Genomic DNA, 16180 nt, shown 5'->3' on the forward strand with positions numbered 1-16180 from the left:
GGCCACGCAGAGATGACCCTAGAATGGATGTGCAATACCTCTGCTTTCTTAGACCATGCATTTGGCCTAGCTGCTCAAGGGGCGAGTCGGATGCCGTGTCCCTATAGCAAATGTGACAACAAGAAAAGAAAAAATAGGAAGAAGGTGGGGGAAGATCTTTGCAAGTTTGGATTCACGCCAAACTATACCCGTTAGATCTTCCATGGTGAAGCGGATTGTATGAGAGAGGAGGTGGTGAGACAACGCCTCGAGGATTTTTGATGGTGATGCCAGGGTACCAGACATGATGGACGACTTTCATGAGGCACAGTTTGGTGAAGGAATGGAGGAGGAACCAAAGGAAACCGCAAAGGCGTTCTACGACATGATGTCTTCGGCACAGCAGCCCCTTCATGAAAAGACCGAGGTTTTGCGACTGGATGCCGTTGGACACCTAATGGGGTTCAAGTCACAGTATATCCTGAGTCAAGACACCTTCGATGCTATGTTGGCAGTTGTTGGGACCCTGCTTCTGGAGGGTCACGTTCTGACAAAGAACATGTACGAGTCACAGAAACTTCTTCATGCACTGAAGATGCCGTATCAGCAGATCCATGCTTGTCTGAATGGTTGCGTCCTATTTAGGAAACAACACGAGAAAGCAACGCACTGTCCAAAGTGCAAATCCTCTAGGTTTCTGGAGGTAGACTCTAGTGATGGCTAGAAGAAGTAGCTTGATATCCCCGAGAAGGTCCTACGGTACCTTCCTTTCATACCGAGGATCCAATGGCTATTCATGATAGAGGAGTCCGTCAAACAGATGACATGGCACAAAAATGGCAAAAGATACAATTCTGAGAAGATGGTACATCCATCCGATGGTGATGCATGGGTCCACTTTGATGGTAAACATCCTGATAAAGCTGAGGAGGCTCGGAATGTACGTGTAGCACTGGCAACAGATGGGTTCAATCCATATGGAATAATGGCGGCCCCGTACACTTGTTGGCCCGTGTTCGTGATCCCCCTAAATCTTCCCCCCGGCGTCATGTTTCAACCCAAGAACGTATTCCTGTCGCTCATAATTCTCAGACACCCAGGGAACAATATGGGAGTGTTCATGGAGCCTCTGATTGACGAATTGATCGATGCTTGGGAAAACGGGGTACTGACATACGACCGAGCTACAAAGAGGAACTTCAAAATGCATGTCTAGTACCAGTACTCCCTGCATGACTTCCTAGCGTATGGCATATTCTGCGGGTGATGTGTTCACAGGAAGTTCCCATGCCCAGTATGCAAGGAAGCTGTGAGGTTCAATTAGTTGAAGAAGGGTGGCAAGTTCTCTTCGTTCGACCAACATCGTCGATTCCTCCCTTCTAACCATCCATTCAGATGAGACATCAAGAACTTCACGAAAGGTGTTCAAGTCACTAACCCTACACCTCAGATGATGACTGGCGCCGAGGTCCATGCTCAGATAGAGGCTCTCAAAATTGATGACAACAAAGGTGGTTTTATTGGATATGGTCAGGATCACATGTGGACTCATATATCGGGCTTGACTAGGCTCCCCTATTTTAATGACCTCCTTCTTCCACACAACATTGATGTAATGCACACTGAAAAGAATGTCGTCGAGGCACTTTAGGCAACACTCATAGACATTCCTGATAAGACAAAGGACAACATTAAGGCTAGACTGGACCTGGCGACGTTGTGCGATAGACCAAAGCTAGTGATGAAGCCTCCTACGCCTGGCAAGAAATGGAAAAGGCCTCATGCCGATTTTGTCTTGAAAAGGACGAAAGGAAGGAGGTATTGTGGTGGATCCAGACGTTAATGTTCCCTCATGGGTATGCGGCGAATCTGAGGAGGGGAGTGAACTTGTCTACTATGCGAGTCTTAGGGATGAAGAGTCATGACTACCACATATGGATTGAATGGCTTCTTCCTGCCATGACTCGGGGATATGTCCCCGAGAATGTCTGGCGCGTGCTGGCAGAGTTGAGATATTTCTTTCATCAGCTTTGTGCCAAGGAGTTATCTCGAGCCGTGGTTGTTGACTTAGAGAAAGTGGCACTTGTGTTGCTCTGCAAGTTGGAGAAGATCTTTCCACCCGGCTTCTTCGTGCCGATGCAGCATTTGATTTTGCACCTACCGTACGAGGCACGAATGGGGGGTCCCATGCAGGCCCGTTGGTGCTATCTAATCGAGAGATGTCTAAAGGTTCTTCGCAAAAAGTGTAGAAATAAAGCCAAAATTGAGGCATCCATGGCAGTGGCATTCATTATGGAGGAGGTGTCAAACTTCACAACAGCATACTATAAGGACAACCTTCCAAGTGTGCACAATCCATCCCCTCGTTACAACGCCGACGAGAGTTCATCGAACCTCAGCCTTTTCAAAGGACAACTCGAAAGCACAAGTGCATCGAGCACCAAGACCTTGCAGTATGATGAGTGGCGCACTATCATGTTGTATGTGTTGTTGAACCTTGATGAAGTGAACCTGTATTTGCGGTAAGTTCTCAATGAGCTTGTTACATACGCCGTCACTATCCTCCATCCATCCAACCCCCTTGTCTCTTGTTTTTTAGGGAATTTCTGGATAAGTACTGGCAAGAGGATTGGGCTCCTTCCCCTCAAGAACAAGATAGCCTTCTCAAAGATGGTGTGCCCAATTTCATTTTCTGGTTTAGTATGAAGGTACCGTCCAATTTACCTCGTTCTATCTTTGACTCACCACTTTGCTCGTACGAGCGAGTAATGTAATGATCTATCTGGCCTCACCTTGCAGGTCAGCACGGATGCGGAAATGAGTGATGAGTTGAGATAGGTTGCCAATGGCTTCGCCCATAAGGTCAAGTCATTTACCGTTTATGATGTGAATGGATATCGCTTTCACACAACAAGACACGAACAGAGTCGCCCAAACCGAAGAACCACGAATACCGGAGTTTGTACGCCTAGCACCGATGACTGCGACTACTATGGCATAGTCGAAGAAATATACGAGATCAGATTTGAGGGTCACAAACCTCTTAATCCAGTCGTATTCAAATGCCATTGGTTTGATCCTGATGTAACGAGAACGACCCCTGAGCTTGGGCAAGTCAAAATTCGGCAGGATTCCATCTATCTAGGCGACGATGTCTATACTGTGGCTCAACAGGCCACGCAAGTTTATTATCTCTCATGGGCGTGCCAAAAAGACCCTAATCTTATGGGCTGGTACCTTGTGCACAAGGTATCGCTGCACGGTAAAGTGCCTATCCCGAACGATGAGGATTACAACTTTGACCCAAACACATACGATGGAGAGTTCTATCAACCAGAGGGGCTAGAAGGGAGGTTTGACATAGACATGTCTTCGCTAATGGGCATGGAAGTAGACAATGACATTGATGAGGACGATGGAGATGAGGACGATGGAGATGAGGTGCAAAATGCCAACGACTTACAAATGCTTGAGCGATTACGTTTAGGCGATGACAATGATGAGAATGTTGGAGATAAGCCAATTTTTTTGACAATATTGATAGTGATGCTGATGACAACGAGGGAGATGATGACAACGAGGGAGATTATTTCTAATTCATGTAATACTATATTATTATTATTATTAATTTGCAATTATGTTTCGTTCATTTTCCATCCCTTTATAAGGACTTACAAATTCATTTTGCATCTTTGTAATTGCAGGAACTCGACAAAATGCCTGGGGGAAGGCAGAGGCGTCTCCACTCGCTCTACGCGACACCCCCCGCTCAGGAGGACGAGGAGCCACCAGCGGAGACATCGACGAGGAGGACTAGGACCGGCCGCCCCCGCGGCCGTCCAAGGACGAGGCCTATGCCTCGTGCCCTGTCGCCCGAGGAGGACCAGGTGGCGGCCTCCGGGGACGAGGGTGACCAGGGGGCGACCGCGGGGGACGAGGATGACCAGGCGGTGACAGCAGGAGGTTCTGCTTCGTCTGGCCACGAGGAGGCAGTGATAGTAGGGGGTTCCTCTTCCTCTAGTGGGTCGACCGTCTACTTGCGCGGGTCGTCGACCCTCCTACAGAGGCTGATCCTAGTTCACCAGCGCCCGATGATTCGACCCGTGGGCGACGGGTATGTAACCATTTATGTTTTCTCTACTTGTTCATATGACATGTTGACAATGAAAATGGAGACTAATAATTCTTCTTAATGACTCGTGCAGCAACTGGGAAGTTGTGTCCGAAGCCGGCCAGGTACGCTAGATCAATGGCATCCTGAGCCTTCTGATTCGGGAGCACTACCCTGGCATGGTCACCGTCGCAGGCACCAACGGCAACGTGACTATGCCGCCCTGGACGTGGGACCACTTTGCCCTCACCACGGACAACGTCGCAGGCACCAAGGCGGCGCGGATTAAGCAGGAGCACTGGGTAAGTCTTCATCGCACTATATTGGTCAATTTATTGTATTCATTGGTCGTTCTTAAAATAATGAAATGATACATGATGCATGTATGTAGGACTTCTTCAGGTGCGCCCTGTGGTACGAGGGCCGGGCGGAGCGAGTGCAGGACATGGTCTGCAGGAACCGACTCTTAGACCTGTACCACAAGACGTGGCTCCAGTGCATCATCAACTACAACGGGAATGTCCTTGGTGAGGTGGTGAGGAAGCAGGCGGCCAGGACCATGACGCTCACCAAAGAGCAGTACCTCCAGGTTAGTACGAAACATTAATACTGATTCCTTCCATGAAGAATAGGTAGGCTTCATTTTATCTTTTGACATGTTATATACTTGATGGTCTGCAGATGTGTCCTGATTGGTGCGCCAAGGACCGAGCCTGCTGGGTGGCCATTGTTGACAGGTGGTGCTCGAATGAGTGGATGGAAAAGCACAACATCCGTCGGGATTGTCACCTGCAGATGGGTGGTGTGCCACACCACCAAGGCAACCGCCACCTCAGCACGTACACCTAGACATGGGTAACGCTCTTTATATTTATTTCTTTATTCATTCGAACGCTCAATTCTCATTACTTGTAATCGTCTTGGTGTTTTCCTCGCAGTCCCAGTCGCATGGTGGCCAGGAGTGCAACGAGTTCATGGCGTACGCCCTGGCACACAAGGGCAAGGCGATAGCCCCGGACCTCACCTACAACCCGGAGGACCCGCTCGAGGCATACACCAACACGAGCGTCCATAGCAAGCTCAGCAAGTACTCCTCGGCGGCTCACATGCACCATGGGGAGGACTTCGATCTGGCCTCCCAGCCCCTGGATGCGGACCTCATGATGAGGCTTGGAGGAGGGAAGCAGCACGGCCAGTACTGGATGGCGAATAGCCAAGTTGACATGGCCTCTACTCCCACCCTCTCCTAGATTCGAGCAAGGAGCACGAGCTCCTCCCTCCCTATACGACCTCGGCAGCGGAGTGCACAGCAGCAGGTGGCGGAACTCCAGGTTGGTCCTGTTTTATTTGTCGTTCATTGCTTTTACATATATCTTGCCTTTGCATTGTTGAAACATTGCGGGTGAAATATTGTAGGCCCAGGTGCAGAGGCTGGAGGCCAGGCACTCGGCGGAGCAGGCGGAGCAAGAGCGAAGGAGGGAGGCCGAGGAGAAGAGGCTGCAGGACCTTTACGCGTTCATGGTGAACCTTCAGGCCATGACAGTTATAGCCGACCTTCGCTCCTCGCTCCAGTGGTTTGTACTCCTGATCCTAGTCTGGTGAGTATGGTTGTTTATTGCTTTAGCTTGTGTGACCCTCCTGTAGAAACTCATGAATTCACTTTTCCTTTGCGCATCCACTGTCCGCGGGTTCGAACCTGACTCCTCAAGGGCACCACTCGATGCATCCAAGTGAACCTGGCCCTTCTCCATAGTCCGGGTGGCCAGCTGGCCCTCCTCCACAGCCCGGGGGGCCAGGTGGCCCTTCTTCACACTCCGGGTGGCAAGGGTGGCAGTAGGTACCTTGGATTGGTCTCTTTTCTTATGTTTCATGGACTTAGACTTGTGTTGGATCCTGTGATGGATATTGTGATGGTTGTGTTGGATGTGGATATTGTGATGGATGTGGATGTGATATACATTGTGATCTATATCGTGTATGTGATGGATATTGCTATGGACGAGGCATTCATGTGATATATATTGTGATTCTGGGCATGTGATGGTTGTGAATATGTGATTTGTTTGTCTGTAAAGATGGGAAGCAAAAAAGCACTCGGCAAAACTGGGCAAAACCGGCTCAGGTCCCAGATTTGCCGAGTGCTATAGTCATGGCACTCGGCAAAACTGGACACTTTGCCGAGTGCCTCGTCCAAAGCACTCGGCAAAACTGGGCACTTTGCTGAGTGCCTCGTCCATAGCACGCGGCAAAACTGGGCACTTTGCCGAGTGCCGACGTTGTGGCACTCGGCAAAGAATTTTTTGGAAAAAAATAAAAAAATATTTTGCCGAGTGCCCGACACGTCACCACTCGGCAAAGGGGACGCCAGACGGGCGGTCTCCGTTAGGTCAACTTTTCTTTGCCAAGTGCTGACGTGGCACTCGGCAAAGGCTTTGCCGAGTGCCCGATATATTGCACTCGGCAAAGAACCCTTTGCCGACAAAAGCTATGCCGGCGGGTCTTTGCCGAGTGTAACCCTCGGCAAACTCTTTGCCGAGTGCAAACTTGGGTTTGCCGAGTGTTTAGGGCACTCGGCAAAGAACACGTGTCCAGTAGTGCCACTTGAGCGTTTGTGACAAGATTCACCATCAGCAATAATATAGATTCACCTCTATTTTCTAAGGTCCATGTACATCATGTTTTACCTTTAGTTTTATCTTAAAAAATATTATAAGGTACAATAATATATGCAAGAGATAGAGCCTGCCAGATTCACCATGAGCAATAATATAGATTAACCTCTATTTTCTAAGATAAAACTGAAGGTAAAACATGATGTACATGGACCTTAGAAAATAGATGTGAATCTATATTACTGCTGATGGTGAATCTTGCCTTCAGAACCCCTTCAATGTAAGACTGCACCCAAAACTCCTAACAAAATTGTAACTGTGGTCAATTCTGCAGTGACAGTAACTCTTAAAATAAATCCATAGTGACTATATGATAAACTCCCTATGCCAAATCCTTCCCAATCAACCAACTACCACAGCTGGTATCCATCATCACTCGCGTTGTGGTTTTGAAGAATGTTAATTCAATATGGTTTTGAAGGCACTATTTTCCAGAAAATAAACATTTGATCTCACTTGTTTATTTTAAAGATAGTGTTACATTCATTATCAGGTAGCGAACTAGTAACCACAAGGCATGAGAATAGATGAATCATCGTTGCTAGCGCTGAGATGGAGTCGTTGGCGTACTTGTATCGGGTCCAGACTCTGGAGTTGGCACAAAATTATTTAGTATCTGCACTTGTACAACGGACTTAATTCTACAAATAAACAAGGCACATGAGAAGAGATGAATCACCTTTGCTATGGCTGAGATGGAGTCGATGGCATACTTGTATCAGCTCCAAACACTGGAGGTGGCAGAAAATTATTTAATACTACAAGTAAACAAAGCTCATTCTGAATAAACATAGATATATTTATCACAACAATCGTTACAGAATGGATCATCATTACAAGTTTAACTAAACCAAAATAAATTATCTTGATAACTTGTTGCAATTTATTACTGAACCAAGGGATAATACAGACTACTTATGGTATACAAAGGATTGGAAAAACACTGATTCAACACTGGAGAACTCGGTTAGCTCCCCATAGGAACTTATTGAAGCACAAGCTTGCTGCTTAATTTAATGGTTTGCTCGGCACAGGAATTCCTTGCTTTAACCCTTATCTCTGCTTGCTCTTTGCTTTTATGGTTAGCTCGGCACAAGAATTTGTTGCTTTAGTTGTTAGCTCTGCATCAAGAATTTGTAAATCATTGAACCAAGCATGCAGTCTTGAATAACCTTAATTCAAGTCTCTTGTGAAATTTTACTTAAACTTGGATGGCACTTGACTAAATCTATAAAATATGGAGTGTTAAACCAACAACAAAAGATCAGAAGATCGAACAACCTATCATTTTAGTGTATAAAATATAATCAATATAAAATAAGTAACTTAATTTGTAGAGGCATTTTATGAAACATAGGTAAATGCCCGTGAGTTGCAACGGGAGCGTGTGTCTGTTATCTAAAAGATATACTATCATGATGTTGGTAACATTAATATCAATATTATATAAGTCTTCATGAAATATATTGTATAGTTAAGAATGTAATCTCTCGATAGTTCTACGAGGCGAACTTGTTGCTCTATGTGTACTATTGGTTGGCTAATTCTACTTAGTATTCCATAGTGTCATGATTGGATGACTAAAACCATAATAAAAATTAGATAGTAATAAAGTCTACAATTATATAAAAGGAGTTTTCAGAGTTTCAATGACTTCAACTGCTACTGCTCAATTTTCTACTATATATCAGACCACAACGTGATATTGAATTACCATCTGCTGACAAAGATTCCAACTGCTACTGCTCAATTTTCTACTACTATCTCATAGTGAAAAATAGTGTAGATGTCCAACGCACGGTGACACAAGCAAGTATATTATAGATTGATGACCAACATATAGTGGTAGACAGAAACATGCATGCAAGGCTGAAAGGAGTGACTTCAAATAACAAAACTGCAAAATTGAATTTGTCGGACAGGAGCAGTGGTAGATCAAGGAAGACCTGAAAATGAAGTTACTTTGAGATGCAAGTGAACTTACCAGGTTTGTGAATTCGTGAATGGCTAAAAAAAGGGCGTACCCAGTGCAGAGAGCTCCCGCTCTGTGCAGGGTCTGGGGAAGGGTGTCAGTGGCAAGCCTTACCCTTGCCTGTGCAATGCGAGGAGACTGCGACTCAAACCTGGGACCTTCCGGTCATAGGCGGTAAGACTCTGCCGCTTGCACTACCAGACCAAAATTGCTAGCTGCTTCACTATCTGTCCAGTTTGTCTCGACGAATCCAAATCCTGAAACAAAGATTGCACCACTGAAAAACCACTCAACAGTATGGTGACGATGTACAGTACATCTGCACCACTGAAACCCATACTGATAGAGCACCCGACACAAACTAAGCAAGCCAATGCAGCAAGCAAACGGATTTGGTTGCATCACGACTTCACGAGTCACGGCTGCTAGGCGCCGCTGCGAGTACACCGGCGCCCTATACTTGTTGGTGGTTAGGAGCACCTCCACGACCTTGATGCGCCCACGAGGCTGTACGCCCACACCCGCCATGGCATACTACACGGTGTTGGGCCTCAACGCGGGACACAACCTGGCGGACACGGCCACGGCGCCCACCGCGTCCATGAGCATGGCGGTGTCGCTGATGTCTTTCGTGGCCTCCCACATCTCCCCGCCATCGTTGAGCATGCGCACCACGAACCCTTCTGCTCCCGTGGCCGCCGGGTGGACCAGCTCCACCTGCATCAGCTCGCCGGTAGAAACTGAAGCCAACATACGACAGCATCACTCGCTGCACTCTGCAGGCAGCTTTCCTCACGATGTCAGAGGTGTGGTGAGCTACCATCCCTAGATTCGCGTGCTCGCCATCAACCAAATCATCATCACCTCTCGAGAACCCTATCAAGATCCAAACACAAAAAACAAAAAGAACATGCTACGGTGCTAGCAATAATAATAATCTCTATTAATTAATCATGTACCGCAACCAGCAATCCTCACGATTGGCCCTCGCCGTGATGGCTACCTACTCTACTCCCGGATGAGGAAGCGATTGACGAAGGGCAACTCCTTGATGGAGTTGGGTCGTTGGGCCTATCCAAGAAGTAGACGTGCCGATAGTCGGGCGTCTCGTACTGCTCGATCTCCCTGGCCCATAGGCTGCCATTGAGCGCCGCCGCGTACGCCAGGTCATGCGGCAGGAAGTCGTCCTGGCCCGACGACGTGACCGCCACGCGCAAGCAAGGCAGCTTCCACCACTGCGACACTGGCATCGATAGCGGGTCCATCCGTGGGTCGTCGATGCCGTACCACCCGCCGCAGATGAAGGACCACGTCGCCTCGTACTGGTGCCGCCTCACTGGGTCCGTTGTCTCCCTGACCACCGGCTGCTTCCCCTAGAAGTAAGGGTCCAGGAGCAAGAGCCCCGTGATGGCTGCACCGCCGTCCAGCTGCCGCCCGCCCTCCTCCGTGCCTCCAGCGTGCATGGCCATGTTGTGCGCGATGTTGGCTCCGGCGCTGTCCCCGGCGACGAAGAGCCAAGACAGGTTGGCCCGATCCCGCAGCCACGGCTCCAGCCCGGATGCGGCGTTCTGGGCCACCTAGTTGAGCGCCTGCCATGAGTCGTCGTACGCCGATGGCATCCGGTGCTCCAGCGCCAGCGGTACTCCACTGACACCGCCACCATGCGCGCCTTCGCCGCTAGCCCATTCAGGTATGCGTGGTACAGCGACGTGAATGCCGACTTGATCACGAACACGCCGCCGTGGTAGAACTCCAGCACCGGGTGCCTACCCAATGAGCGAGGATGAGGGAGGCCGCGCGATGGCGATGACTGCTGCCCGAGATCGATGAGTCACTAGATGAGGGAGGCCACGAGGTTTCCTTCCCGAGATGGCGAGGCGTTTGCGTGAGGTTACCTTGCGTGTGCGTGTGCGAGGATCGCGACGGTATTGGTATCGCACGTCGTAGGCAGAAAGGCGACCGGATCGAATGTCACACGAAATGGTGGTCTTACTTTTTTTCTTTTTTGTTGCATGAAACATATACCAACGAAATATATAATGATGGCAACTTAGATGGCAGTTAAGAGGATTTTTTTTGGATTGACATCAACGAACTATAGTAGTATTTTTCATCATAATCATGGCATCCCACACAAAAAATAAGAAAAACAGAAAAAATAAATGTACTGAACTGGTTTCATGATAGACTGATATACATATTGGTATCTCGCCTGTTCTGAAAAGGACCACACATATTTCAGTTTTGAGTGTTTGAAACATTTATTTTGAATGGTTCATACCTACATATGCATTAGTCTATAATGCATAATAAAGGGACAAACACTACGTGAAAAACGGTTTGTAGCAACGGGATAAATTTTTTTAAGGACGGCTGGTGATGGAGCCGCCCCTACAGTGGTGTGCTCAGGAGCCCAGAGACCAGCCGCCCCTACAAATGGAACAGCAGGGGCGGCTAGTGATACAAGCCGCCCCTACAAATGGGTCAGATTTATAGGGGCGGCTCACTCACCAACCGTCCCCGGTGTTTCTATTTGTAGGGGCGGCTCAATCACCAGCCGCCCCTACAAATGACTCTGACTATATATTCTAGAGTATAGTCGAAAAATATATTCTCCTTCAGAGCTTCTCTTCCCCTCCCCTCTCTTTCTCTCCTCTACGCTCTCTCCCCCTCCCGACGCGAGCAGCGGCCAAGGCAACGGCGGCTGGCGCGAGCAGGCCAGCGGATGCCGCAGCCGCCCTCCTCTTCCTTCACGCCTCTCCCCCCTCGCGCCCCCTCCCCCTTGCACCGTAGGGGCACGGCGACGGCGGCCCCGGCCAAGTCACCGATGTAGCCGGTGGTGGGTGGCCGCCCCTGGCTGCGGGGGCCCCAATGGCTGCCCGGGCACGGCGCCTACCGATGGTCGCCGGCTCAGTTGCCCCCGATGCGACATCTCATCTGCTCCATGAAACCCTAGGTGCCTGTCTCTTCCTCTGCCTCTCCCTTTGTCTCGATCTCTCTCTCCGAATGTGCCTGTCTCTTCGTCTACTCCATGAAGCTCCTCAAGGAGGCGAAGAAGTTGTGGTTGGCCTCCTCCTCTTCTCCATCGGCTCAGACTCAGATATCTACTTGCGGCGATGGCGTCGTTCTCAGAGGCTCCCCTAGGAACCCCAAGGCGGGCGAGAAGATCTTCAAGACCAAGTGCGCGTAGTGACACATAGTCGAGAAGGGATCCGGCCACAAGCAAGGTGAGCAACACCCCCACCCACCCCCACCCCCTCCGTTGCGGCCTTAGCGGATCAGATCTGAGCTCAGGTAGCCATAGATGCAGATTTCTTAGTGTGGGAATGGTGCGCGTGGCGCTTAGATCTATTCGATTGCTATGGGATTCGTGATAGGAACTTAGGCTAGTTTGTTTGCTTGTCTTGTTTTAGCATCAAAACGCCTGCGGTCTGGGTGGGTTGTTTGATTTGAGCCTGGTGTTAGTATAGCAGGGCTAGCTTGTTCCGATTTCGCGTTGTGTTGAGATGATTAGGATCAGGTGATAAGCCCATTAGTCTGGCTAGATTGATCCCCTATACTCCGTATAGATTTGGTGATGGTGGTTTAGATTTCGCGTTGTGTTGAAATGATTAGGATCAAGCGATAACTGATAAGTTTATTAGTCTGGCTAGATTGATCCCCTATAGATTTGGTGATGGTTGTGCCTATTATGTGACCTGCAGGCCCATCCATTGTTTTGGGCTTACAGCAGTTGGCCAGATGGGGATTTTTACTCATGCAACTTGCTATGCAATTAGAACTGGCATATAAAAAATGTACAAGCTAGTAGTGGAAGAACTAGTTTCATTACCTTTTCCTGTTTTGACGGTCCTAACCAGAAATAAGGAATAATCAATAATGTTCATCACTGACTGAAAATAAAAGGTCTGAGCATGGGAAGGATGATGGACTTCTAGTTGATGTCAAGTTTCCTGTTAAGCATGTATTATCTAGAGAACTACAGGTGCTTCGATTATGATACCGTGCATTGTATTACTCATATATTTCCAAGAAACTTATATACCTCTTCACTATTTGGTTTTGCAAATGTACTTTGATAAAATAGCTGAGCTTACTATGAGTAGATCTGATACATCCCTTTTTAAAGAAGTTTTAGTGAGCTTGGCAAAAGATTCTGGTTTCATCCTTTGGTTCCTTACTTTTCCTACTTCATTGCAGACGAGGTTTTACAGTAGCTTCTTGCTTTTGGTGTTATTTTTTTGAGATGGCATTAAGTGTGTAACCATTTGAATTTCAGGTTACCCAGAGTTTGGGTGATCTTCCTGTTTTATTTGCTCTAATGAGAGTAGTCCAAAGTCTTCTCCGTAATCCACATATTCATATTGAACCTTATGTAAGTGGTAAACCATAAAGTTTTGATAGTTCATGTGTGTGACTTATTTTTTAGTCATTTTGTATATTCTTCTCATCATATTAGTCCTAAATTAGCAATGATTATCTTGATTTGTAGTTGCACCAGCTGATGCCATCAATGATCACTTGCATTGTTGCAAAAAGGCTAGGCATAGGCTCTCAGATAACCACTGGAAACTTAGAAACTTCTCTGCCAATTTGGTTTCCTCGGTATGTCAGAGGTGAGTGATATGTGAAGGGTGTCAGTAGGTCCTTTGTATAATTATCAAAATTCAATTCAATTACATTTATGATTTCAACTCCTTGATTCCCATATTATGATTTTAAAGAACAGTTCATATGAAATGTACCCATGAAAGTGCTTTATCTTAGTTATGCTAATATGCTATCTTTTCGACAAGTTTAAGATGAAGGTTAAGTCAATAATAGTTTGACCACTATTTCATACTCTTTCTTCCATATATATAAGATTTTACTATTTTGTGGGATCATGTTATATGTTACATGATCAGTTTCATGGCAGCTTACATCTTCTTTAGCGGAAAACATACCAATAAACTATTGTGTGGCTTTGCTACTGAGTAGACTACATATTGTGTTCTTGGCACGTCATAGATAGATTCTTGGCACGTGAAACTGTGGTGCGGAAAAAGCTTCAGTTAGTTGGTGTAACTGCTATGTTGCTCACGTGCAAGTATGAAGAAGTGAGCGTACCGGTGGTCGAGGATCTGATCTTAATTTGTGATCGCGCCTACACAAGGGCTGATATTCTTGAAATGGTAAAAATGTGCTGCATGTTGATTTTTAGTGCAAAAAAACAGATAACTGACATTGAAATCTCTGCAGGAGAGGAGGATAGTGAACACACTTAATTTCAATATGTCGGTGCCGACTCCATATTGTTTCATGATAAGGTTTCTAAAGGCAGCACAATCTGAGAAGAAGATAAGATACTAATACATACTCCTGTTTTTGTGATCAATAAATCATGTAAGCTATAGGTTTGCTCTACAAGTACATAAACCCTGACAAAATCTTTATACTACTGGACAGCTCGAACTCCTGTCTTTCTTCATGATCGAGCTGAGTCTTGTCGAATACAAGATGCTCTAGTTCTGCTGTCTATGCTAGCAGCTGCTGCTATCTACACAGCTCAATGCGCTATGCTTGATTGGTATTTTTGTGATATAGATATATGTTTTGTTGTCATAATATGAGTCTGTTTGTTATTATTGTGATTCTTATACTATAGAAGATGTCTAGAAACTTTTAGCTAAACAATCATGTTTGGGCCACAATATTATAATCAAGTTTGGCAGGATACTTGATCATGTATTTTATTCGTCACAGGATGATTTGGGGGAGCACATGTTGGTAATTTAAATTTTTTTTGGCGAAAAAGTACACTGTAGGGGCGGTTGATACTGTAGCTACCCCTACAAATCGATTTGTAGAGGTGGCTGGTGTTATCAGCCGTCCCTATAAATTTATAGGGGCGGCTACAAATCGATTTGTAGGGGCGGCTGATAACACCAGCCACCTCTACAAATCGATTTGTAGAGGCAGTCTGGGAACCGCCCCTATAAATGCATGATTTGTAGAGGCGGTATGGTAGGGGCGGCTGGCCGAACCGTCCCTACAAATGTCCATTAGCCGCCCCTGGAAATCATATCTGACATAGTAAAAACTACTGTTGGAAAAAGTTTCTCCAATTCAGCTTAAAGGCTTCGGTCAAGAAATTGAAGGCCTCATAGGTGATTTTGCAATGAGAGATTGTTCCACCTCCAATGAGAAGTAGAGTATCCCAATGAGAAGTAGAGTATCAATGAATACAAAAACAAATACCCCAAAGCAGCAAAAAGAGAGAGCACGTTGAGTCTAAGCGTACCCCAATGGGAACAATGTGAAAGGAGTACCCAGCAAGATGTAGGTATAGATTAACAAACCGATAGATTGAGGACACACACATTCAGCACTGGCACCTGGTGTTAGTACTGACCTGGTAGAAGATGCAAAGAAGCAAAAGGATTAATGATACGAAAAATAACGGAAGAGTCGAAGAGATACGAGGGGAGGAGATGCAGGAGGTAAATAGAAGGAGGAGAGCATATCGCTACCACCTATTGCTGGTTGGAATCGAGGACTCCCTCGGATCCGTGCGGTGGCGCTGCATCTCACCGAAGGACCTAGTCCAGCCTCCAGCGTATAGCCGTAGAGCCATACAGGCAACGCAGGTAGCGACGACCTTGCTGGGCAAGAGCATGGGGATGGGGGCGGACTGAACGGAAGCAGCCTGGGGCACGCTGAGAAGGGCGCCGCCGGATTGGGGTGTTGTGGTGACTGGTGAGTAGCACGGTGATGCTCGGTGGAATGGTGGTTGATCTGAAACGCAAAGATGATTCAAAGAGATGGAGTGAGCACGAAGGGGAAGAGGATGGAGTGGAAAGCGCAAGGAAGAAATAAAAAGGGTGGCTTGCCTAGTGTATGAGAGGACCTTCACACTTGCGGCATTGGATGAGATCTCCACCTCTGCCATGGTGCGGTGGCCAGCAAATCGAGAAGCCATGACTTGGCAGGGGAGAGCAAGGAACGCCATCTAGGCAAAGGAAAATAATACAGCCACTGTTTGGCTACGAGTAAGTTATAAGAGCCAAGCTATACCATAGTTGTCTCTTATTCGGCTATAAAAAAGTTTTTTATTATTATGTGGTATCATGTCTTACTTTCTCTTTCCTATTCCTCCTCACATACACTTTTATTTAGGCCCATAGATGCATATGCTTCCGTGTCTAGCTTGTTGCTTGTATGGGAGCCAAGATCTCTTCTCTTTCCTCTCCTCTCTCCTCCACATCAGCAAAAATGCTGGCTAGCTTGGCTAAGCCCATTATTGTACCTGCTCTCAGCAAGGAATGATAGCACATCTAGTATTTCACACCGCATAGATAGAACACAACCAGCAAATGGCCGACTCCGTGGTGAAGTACCTGGCACGGTGCCGGCCCTAAGTTTTGGAGGGCACTAAGGCGAACTCATTAAGATGGGCCCTCAAGG

General features: G+C 47.1%; 1 pseudogene; it reads right to left on the minus strand.

The window, feature by feature from the left end:
* Positions 1-9742: 9742 nt before the first annotated feature.
* On the minus strand, positions 9743-15725 carry LOC136495685 (probable carboxylesterase 2; annotated as a pseudogene).
* Between the last annotated feature and the right edge of the window lie 455 nt (positions 15726-16180).

Source organism: Miscanthus floridulus, chromosome 12 (genome assembly GCF_019320115.1).
Source record: "Miscanthus floridulus cultivar M001 chromosome 12, ASM1932011v1, whole genome shotgun sequence".
Taxonomy (NCBI): domain Eukaryota; kingdom Viridiplantae; phylum Streptophyta; class Magnoliopsida; order Poales; family Poaceae; genus Miscanthus; species Miscanthus floridulus.